The sequence below is a fragment of the Cricetulus griseus genome, chromosome 3 (genome assembly GCF_003668045.3).
Source record: "Cricetulus griseus strain 17A/GY chromosome 3, alternate assembly CriGri-PICRH-1.0, whole genome shotgun sequence".
Taxonomy (NCBI): Eukaryota; Metazoa; Chordata; class Mammalia; order Rodentia; family Cricetidae; genus Cricetulus; species Cricetulus griseus.
The window spans coordinates 66,260,334-66,270,536 of record NC_048596.1 but is presented as its reverse complement, the minus strand read 5'-3'; positions in this window follow the sequence as shown (position 1 = coordinate 66,270,536).

Below are 10,203 nucleotides of genomic sequence, written 5' to 3'. Positions count from 1 at the left end.
CACTCTGTTTCCACCTGAAAGCCCAGAGCATGGTGCGTGTGCGTGTGTGTGTGTGTGTGTGTGTGTGTGTGTGTGTGTGTGTGTGTGTGTGTTTGTGTGTGTGTGTGTGTGTGTGACTGTGTGTGTGTGACTGTGTGTGTGTGTGTGTTGTGTGTGTGTGTGTGAGAGAGAGAGAGAGAGAGAAAGAGAGAGAGAGAGAGAGAGAGAGAGAGAGAGAGTTTGTGTATGTGCAAAGCCTGGAAGAGCAGTCCATTTGTAAGCAGGAAGGATGCTGCTGCTGCCAGTCAGGTCCTGGCATTGGAATCAGTTGAGTACAGAAACCCCCAGGGTTGCTAACATCCAGCATCTTTTCCATCCTGCCTGGGAAGACCCCAAGAAGCAAAGCCAAACAGACAGCATGTGCCTTGCCCTGAATGGAGAATGTAAAACAAGCAGAGAACTAATACACCGGGGGGTCACAGGTAAGTTCCAGTCCCCTGTCAGCAGTGCTGGGGGAATGTTGCTTCCTGCTCAGCTGTGGGGCACCTGCTGTCCATCCAAGAGGAACATAGAAGCTGAACCTCTCCTCCTGCCTGTCTTAGGTTTTATTTTATAGCCCTGCTTGCCTGTGGCCTGTACAGCTCCAAGGATGAGATAAAGGGAAACCCTTTCTCCTGAAGCATTCACTCTGCTCTGCAACACCCTCCCCACTCTGCCAGCCTCAAGGGAGCCTGGAGCTGCCTACACAGCCTTAGGAAATCCCCTTGAACAGGTGCTGCTCTTGCAGAATTCCTCCGATTCTATTTTCACGTACCCGAAGAAAAGGTTTCTAGAACACACTAGAAGTGCCTTTCTCTTAAAACAGCTTTATTCTGGTTAGCAAAAAGAAAAACAAAGCTTGGTTTACTTAAAGTAGGAATGAATTATGCATATAGTGCAGCAGTGATAGAAGTTTGAAAAGTTAATTTTATAACAGCATCACAAGCAGGGAGTCCTGGAGAAGCCTTGGAAGATATCCATGTGCTTATTCAGAGTGGTCTTCGTGCCTCCAAGTTCAAGTGTAGTATGGTATAGGAGGAAAGAACCCCATACGTCCTCTCCAGGAGGGAACCTAATCTTTCAGCATGGACCTGGCCTCTCACTAGTGGACAAGCTCCAGGGGGAGCTAGGAGATGGCTGTCTAGTTCTCATGGTACCCAGCATGTACTACATTACTTCATTCTTAAAATCCCCCTGGCTCCACCTGCTCTTAAGACACCATTCAGAAACATGCAGGACCTAGCCACCTTGGCATCTCAACTCTCATGCCATGGCAGCAAATTCTGGGTAAATGTTAGTGTTAGCTGCAGGTGCCCCAGCTTTCTATCAGAGGGAGGCACAGAGGCTGGCCTTCTCTCTTGCTTGCCCAAGGCATCCCACAGCTGCTAGAACCAGCCTACAGCTAGCTTACCTGTCCTATGGTGTTAGCCTGGCCCTAAGCTGCTCCACAGAGCACCCATACCCTATGAACAACTACAGAACCACAGGGACCTGCACCCATGCATGCACACAAATATATATACATGCATGCACAAAAATATATACACACATTTGCACACAGCTCCAAACTGACAGTTTGCATCTGCCTTAGTCCATTTTCTGCTGCTACTTCAAAAATCCCCAGAATCAGCCTGGCAGTGGTGGCGCACGCCTTTAATCCCAGTACTTGGGAGGCAGAGGCAGGCAGATCTTTGTGAGTTTGAGACCAGTCTGGTTTACAAGAACTAGTTCCAGGACAGCCTCCAAAATCATAGAGAAACCCTGTCTTGAAAAACCAAAGCCAAAACAAAACTAAACAAAACAAAACAAATCCCAAGAATCAGGTAATTTATAAAGAATGGAGTTTATCCAGCACATAGCTCTGGTTCTAGCCAGCACCTGGTGAGGGAGTTTTTCTGCATTATCCTACAGCAGAAGGCATGGTAGGACAGGCTAAGAACAGCTCTTTAGTTCAGCCCCTCTTTTCCTCAGAAATCCACCCATGGAAGCCTGAGGGAGGGTCCCACCTTCTAGATCTCATTTAACTGTTGTTGTCTTCTAAGGTCCTATCTCCATATATCATTAAAACAGGAATTTGGGGCTTCAGTGTCCAGCACAACTCCAGGGGTGTGTTTACATTATCACTGGCCTTTGCTGTTCTCTTCGGGCAGAGCCTGTGCCTTCTCCCACAAGGGACCTCGTCTGCCCAACTCATTCATTCATTTCTTCTCAATCTTTTAACCTCTCTGTGGCACAGGATCCCACTGACTCAGTGGGGCTGTGGTGTCCCCTCCTAAAACACTCTTCCTTTTAGAAGTTCCCCCTTGTCACCTCTTTGACCTTCAGTTTTTTTCTTGACCATCAGCTGTGTCCCATAGACCTGCACACTGCCTGACAAGCAGACCCCCATGCAAGTGACCAACCTGAGTTGGATTCTGTGAGTTCCAGAACCTTTCTAGTGGACCTGGGTGTGCTTCTGAACTGGCCCCAAAGTGACTTTCTCAATGCCTGTGTTTCTGGTCCTAGGGTGAGGGGCAAGTAAGGACAATGTGCTATACGTCACCACCTACTTCATCTCCACCAGCTAAGCTAGGCTTCCCAAGTGCCCAGGCAGAGGAAGTGGGGAAGATGATAGAAAGGCACACAATGGCCTTATCTACAAAAATATAAAGGTCTTGGGCTTGTCCTCTTCTGGAAAAGGGTTCATCAGTAGGTCTCTCATAGTGCCTAACTTCAGGCAGGTTGTACAGCTTCAACTAATGAGTCACCGGGATTGTCAGCGCTGCCCTTGCATAGTCAAAGCAGCACATGGTGGTCAAGACATGCCTTCCCTTTATCTTCAGATGTTACCCCTATGTCCACTGTCCCTGGTCCCTCTAGCTGGTGTGACACACTTCTTTCCCCTGGATACGTTGAAACTTTGGGTCATGTCCATAGACAGGCAATGCACCAGGTTTGTGAATTAGAGCTGGTTGGCTGTCACCCATGAGTCTGCCCATAGGGGTCAGGACATTGAGTGTCCTGAGGGCTGGCAGAGATTTTTTTTTTTCCCAAAGCGGTCAGCCTGGAAGATGTAGAGGAAGTGTCAGGACATTCTGGGTTCAGCAGTATTGAAGTCCTCAGAGAAGACCCAGGGCCCAAACTGTAGTGCTGTTGTTTGCTTATTTACTGTGCAAATGACTGTCAAAAATCTTACACAAAGGACTTCCCTACAGAAAAAGTGATAGCCCTGAGGGGGAAAAAAAAATTAAGGAAGAGTGAATTACGACTGTTAGAGCAGCTTCCCCAAAGGGCTACATTGTTTATGGAGGTGACTTCACCCCAGATAAGGAAGCTGCTACTCCTGCAGTGCTAACATCAGATATAGCAGGCTCCAGGGCAGGACTTCTCCAGCTGTATCCTCCATAGCCTCTGCCTCTGAAGAAGTGCTGGGTGGGTGAGGATGAGTGGCAGCATGAGATCTCTTCAGCTCTAGTGTAAGAACCCAAGGGAAGGCAGCAAGGGGGACTGGCAGTATGTCTCTGAGCCCTCACTATGGGCCAAGAGCCACTCAAAAGCATAGACATGGACTTCTACAGCTTCTATTAGTGACCTCATGGTGGTACAGTTTCTTCTCTTTTGAAGTACATAGAGCTTATTTCTAATGTGATTTTAGACTTCTTTAATTTCTTCATTTGTTTCTGACCTGTCCTTCCCCTGGCTCAGGGACATGCTTTCCTGTTTCTTTGCATGGTGGATTTGTTTTTTAAATCAGATAATTGACATTGTAGACTTTATAATGTTGGTTGTTAGTCATCATGCATGCCTTAACATATCTTTGGACTTTGTTGTAGGGTTCACTTAAGTCACTTGGGCTCTGCTTCATTGCCTTGATGTTGCTTCTAAGTTTTATTACTCATCAGAGCAGTCTATGGTTTACTGCTGAGTTGGCCTCTCTGCAAAGGTGGGAGCCCTCCTTTGGAGGATGTAGCCCGGCATCTTCTGTGTGAGGAGAGTTTATCACACTGGTTGCAGGAGAGTTCCATTACTGAACCATCTCTGAGAACACTTCTGGCAGGGGCCTCTGGTGTTCTTATTGTGGCCAGTAGGCCTCTTGAGCTACACTTATTCAATATTCAACCAAATCCTGCATTTCTCTCATCTCTCTCTCTCTGGAACCCTGATCCCCTCCCCTGGAGTCTGACCTACCAACCCCAGAGCCATGTAGTGATAGTTAACAGTCAATTTGGCAGGGTCTGTAACCACTAAGAGACATTGCTCAGGGTGTGTCTGAGAGATTATCTAGATTAGGGTAGCTGAGATAGCAAGGCCCACCTAATGGGGGTAGGGCCATTCCATCAACTTGGTTAAAAAGAAGAAAGCTGAGCACTTGTCCCACTTCAAGCGAGTCACCGTTGCTGCAATGAAACACAATTACTAAAAGCAAGTTGGGGAAGAAAGGTTTTATTTGGCTTACACTTTCATGTAATACTCCACCATTGAAGGAAAAAGGGCAGGAAGCTGGAGGCAGGCGCTGGTACAGAAGCCATGGAGAGGATGCTACTTACTGACTTGCTACCCATGGCTTGCCTAGCCTGCTTTCTTACAGAGCTCAGGACCACCAACCCTGGTGTGGCCCCACCCACAGTGGGCTGGGCTCTCCCACAGCACCAGTTTTCACCTTATTTTGCTTCCTGGCTGGAGGCATAATGTGAGCAGCTGCCCAAGCTCCAGCTAATATGCCTTCCCCATCACAGTGGACAATACCCTAAAACTGTGAACCCAAACAAACTGCACCTTCTTAGTTGGGGTTTCTGTTGCTGCGATGACCAAAAATCAAGTTGGGGAGGAAGGGATTTATTTGGCTTACACTTCCAGATCAAAGTCCATCATTGAAGGAAGTCTGGAGAGGAACTCAAACAGGGCAGGATCCTGGAGGCAGGAGCTGATGCAGAGGCCATAGAGGGATGCTGCTTACTGGCTTGCTTCCCATGGCTTGCTCAGCCCATCTTCTTATAGAACCCAGGACCACCAACCCAGGAATGGCACCAACCACAATGAGCTGGACCCTCCCACATTGATCACTAATTGAGAAAATGCATTTCAGCTGGATCTCAAGGAGGTAATTTCTTCAAGTGAGGCTCCTTCCTCTGTTGACTCTAGCTTGTGTCAAGTTGACACACAAAACCAGCCAGTATACCTTCTTTATGTTGTTTTTGTCAGACTTTTTGTCACAGCAATGAGAAAATTAACCCATGTGGCTTCTCTGAAGTTTCAAATCTGCCTCTGCTCAGTGAGCCTTGGGCTTCCCAGAGTTCTCTGTTCTGCTGTCCAGAGCCTGCCTTCCTAAAAAGAGTGGGGAGCAATAGGATTTACTGTACTCATTTCTAAAGCCCCACATTCTGAGCCTCTTATGCCCAAGCTGGGGAGGCTGCTGCTTCATCTGGGTCATTCCTGTGTGAATCTCTGCTTCTATTATTCAGGAGATTTGCCGGAAGCAGAGAGGTCATGTAACTTTACCAGAGTCTGACAGCTACCAAGGTCTTGGCCAAAGCTCTGGTTGACTCTGGGAACAAACATAGCAGATCCAAAGCTCCATCAATTCCAGGCAGCTCCTCTTGTGACTGTCCCTGGCCCCAATCAGAGCCCATTTCCTTTGTAGAGGGAAGCACAGCTTTGTCTGCATCTAGAGTCGAGTCACATAGACCCCTAGGGCACACCATCCTAGGGTGTGCAGCATCCTCTACTTAATAGCATATTTGTTCTGTGTGGCCGGTAAAAGTTGAAAGCCTGGGGTAAGCCTTACTCATCTTTACACAGCAGAGCACCTGCTGATTGAATGCAAAGCACAGGCAGTAGTCATGGCCAGCTTAGATTGCTGCTGTGTGGCCACTCTCAGACTGCTTCTGAAAGTGGGCTTGAACCCCACCCCTCCCCTCCTCCAACTTCCATCTCACTTCAGAAAAAAGTGTCCAACATACAGAGAAAGCAGAGAAATGAAACACTTACAGACCCTCCACCAAGTGTGAATAATTTTTGCCTCATTTTGTACATGGAGGCCAGATCAGGACATGGTGTGTCTTCCTCTACTACACTGAGTTACTGTTTTGAGACTGTTCCTCACTGAACCAGCAGGTTTCTGTTTCTGGGCCTAGGATGACTGGCCAGGGAGCCATCTGGGTTTGATTGTTTCCACTCCTCCCCCATGCTGGTGTTACAGGCCTGTGACTGTGTTTCTTTTCCTTTATTTCTTAGTCTCCTCTGTTTCTGTAAACTGGAAGTTTGGTCCACAATCATGCTTGTTTGTGACACTGTGACAGTGTTTATCTGGCAAGATGGTCATACCTGCCACTGTTATAGCAACCGTGAGCCTCTGATGCAATACCAAGTCCCTTTTCCTTTCAGCAGCCAAGCCGGCTATACTTGGTCTCTTCTGTGCACTGACTCTTCATTTCCTTGTTCATTTGCATCTGTTCTTCTCCCAGCATGGCCTCAATGACTTATATAGGGCATTCTGGTATATCAACCAGGACAGAGTTTTACTGACTTTACCTGTTGGGTTGCATAGTAAAGGTGTTCGAGTTAGAAGTACTTGCCTGTGGTGACACATAATCCTATCACTTAGGAGGTGGAGGCAGTAGGATCAGGAGTTCAAGACCATTTACAGCTGGCTGTATAGCCAGTTTGAGGGCAGCTTTGGCTACATGAAACTCTGTCTCTCACACACAAAATTAATCCAGAGTAATACTCACACTTGTAACCCCAGCATTTGGGAGAGTGAAACAGGAGGATTTTGAATTTTAAGCTAGTCAGGCCTGTACAGTGAGACTCTTCATTTTATTTTTAAAATCCAGATTTAAAATTAGTACCATAATGATAGTCACTGCTTCTGCCATGCCTCTGCTTCAGAGGGAGGCTGCTAGTCTGCACTGCTGGTGGTTGGGGCTGAGTTGCTGGGCTATGTGTCCTGGATGGTCTGCAGCCCTGGCTCACTACCCTGGGGTTATATTAGCTGAGGATGAGCTAGCTCCATTACTGATTTCAGGAACTCTGGGTCTTTCAGACAGTTGGCAGAGGTGTGATGCCTGGCAGGGGATCTGTGGCTATGAGTCAGGAGTTCAAAATGCCACTGCCACAATCCTGAGGCTATAGAACCAGAGAATATTGAGCTCTCATGACCACAGGGCAAGGAGACAGTGATATTTTGAGCCATAAGATGTGACTATTATCTGCCCATGGGTGATGACCAGTCTCTGAGCTTCAAGGAATATGGGCACGTGTACAAGTCCTCAGCTATACAGGGTTGTGTTTGAACTTTGATGATGGGACCAAACCATATTGTTTCAAATACATGGCCATGGTCCATCAGAGAAATGGCTAAGAGAGGTGAGGCTGCATGCTGCCAAGCTTTTGACCTAAGTTTTGATATCTGGGTCCCACATGGTGGGAGGAGAGACCTGGCTACTGCAAATTGTCTTCTAACTTCCACATGTGTGCTGGGATAGATGCCCTGTTCCCCAAATCATATAATAAAAATGTAACGTAAGTTTAAAACCCTGATTTAGAAATTTATTAGGATGGCAGTTCTACAAAAATATGCAATTCCTGTATCAGTCATGATACGTGTGTTGTACATATTTGTATGCGCATATGCTCCTGTGCACATAGGTATATGCATGGGCACAAGTGTGCATGCATGGGCAGAGGTCCACATTTAGTGTATTCTTCAATGGCTTGCTAATTGGAGCTCATAGGTTGGGCTAAGCTGCCTGGCCAATGAGATTCAGGGATCTGCCTGTCTCTGGCTCTCCATCTCTGGGGCTACAGATGTGTGCTGCCATGCCTAGCTTTTTATGTAGCTGTGTGCAAACTCAGATCCTCCTGCTTTTATATCAGGCTGTCACTCACTAAACCATTTTCTCAACATGCTAAAGATAAAATGTAACATAAGTTTACATTATAATGGTACATGATAAAGATGTACCAGTCATCTTTATCAAAGTGAAAATGTATACCATAAGGTTATTGAACAGTGACTATGGAAGGAGGGACAGACAGGACTTGAGAGAGCTACACCCTCTCTTGATAGCCCTGGGATGACCTGTGAGGTTTGTGTCAGCAGCCCTGGTTCATGTGTAGGACTGCCAGGAGTTGACAGGAGGACTGGGCAGAAGCAACCACAGAAGGATTGCACAGCTGGCCACAGCAGGGCATGCTTTCAAGGACTGCTGGTTCTCTGCTCCCTGGCTGTTCTATATAACAAGCCATCTCTTCTCATGTGGAGCCTTAAAAACAGAACTGAAATGAGGCACAAAAGAGAGTATGTGTGCCCCTGAAATTCAAATTCCCAGGAAGACCTAGGAAGCCCTTCCCCTAAGAGCTCCTCTGTGTGTCACTTCTCTGAGCTTTGGCTTTACTGGCCTCTCTCTTCCTTAAAAGATCATCATTCTTTCCACCGAAGGTCCTTTGCATATCCAGTCAGTCTCCCACTTCACCTTGCTCATTTCTGTTTATCCTTAAAGTGTAGACTTAAGACAGTTTTTTTTTTTTTTTTTTTTTTTTTTCAGGGAAACTGACATAGAGCAGTCCAGGCACCTGCCATTGAGCTCTGAGCACCCGGTTCTGGTTAGCACTTTGAGTTGCTTCTCCTTGGAGCCTTCTGAGTCACCAGGCCACACCCACAAAGGCCTGAGCCCTTGAGGTTTCTGATTGCCACAGACTCTTTTAAGTGCATGCTGGAGACCACATGAGAGGTGAGCCCAGGTTATTTCCTTCTGTGACACTGAAGTTCCTTATCAGTGAGAAGCGCATGTGACTTTCTATGAATCTGTGGCTGAATTGTTAGAAACCTTGGTTGCACATTATCCTGAGCTGGGGAGGTTCCTCCTCACCTTTCAGAGGCTCCAGGCTGTTTAAGCTGCCTCTAGATGGGATGACAAGACTGCTCCAGGCCAGGGTGGCCTTGTCTATAGCAAGTGAACTGGCACCTCCTTGGTTGTGACATTCAACCCTTATACTACATAGCCTTCATCCTTTTAAACGTTCATTCCCCAGCCCTCGCAGGCTCCCAGGTCACTGCATTTCGCATTGTTTCTTGGGTGCAAGGGAGAGAGGGCACACAGTAAAAAGAGGTGATCCCATTTACCCCTTCTAGTGGACTGCTGAGGACCTGGGGCTCCATCCCACCACTCTCCTTACTTTTAACTTTTCTTGGATTCTAGTGAAAACTAGGGGTGTGTCTGTGTGCAGACCTTGAAGAACTCAGAAGTTTTGCACTCGTGACCTGGCATTGGGTGAGGCTGAGAACAGCCTCCTTCAGATTAGGGTTTCTAGGAAGCTGAGTTCTAAGCTTGGCCTGGTTTCCTTTCTCAGCCAGTAGCTCTTCCCACTTCCTCTGTTCCCTCACTTCAGCACGCCCAGGTCCTACTGAATGCCCCAAAGTTGCTACAAGCAGGGAGCCTCTCTGTGCAGCTCCAGGCCCTCAATGCCCAAAGGGAGCTAGGCAGGGGCTAGCATTTGGCATTGTTTGGCAAAGACCCAGGGGCTGCAGTCTTTTCCTAGGTCTCTCTAACCAGTGCTGATGGCATTTGTGCACTACCTTTCAGCATCAGCTACCAGGTGTGCTCAGCATGCTCAGCCCATGGCAAAATAGGTGTCTATTTTGCCTTTGCTGAATGAATGAATACACCACGAAGAACACCTAGCTCTGCTCCAGCTCTCCCCACCAAGACAGAAACTGGGGTCCCGCACTTCACAGCAGTGAACGCTGGTGTGGTGTTTGACCTTGCACAAACCCTCCACTATTCTTGTTAGGTCCAGGCCTGGGGTGCTGCAAGAACTCGTGCCACCTGCGAATCAGGCAAAGACAGCACCTCTGTGTCTTGCAGGGTGCAGAGGGTTCAGTGTAAAGCATGGGGATACAAGATAAAGAGGGCTGGGTGCGGTGCAGAGTAGAGGGTGCGGGGTGAGGGGTGTATAGTCCAGAGTAGAGAGTGTGAAGTGCACGGTGTTCAATGAAGAGTCGGGGATGCGGGCTGCACGGCGGAGAGTGCAGGACGTCCGCAGGCTCAGAGCAGCGGCCGATGTCCCTCGAGGGCCAAGGCGGGTCTGGCCCAATGCACGCGCGCCTGGGCGGGCTACAACGGGCCGCCGTCCCGCCTCTTGCCGGCGCTCCTGGCCTTTCCCATCCGGCCCGCGACGCTCCGCCCGCCCCGTCCCACATGACAC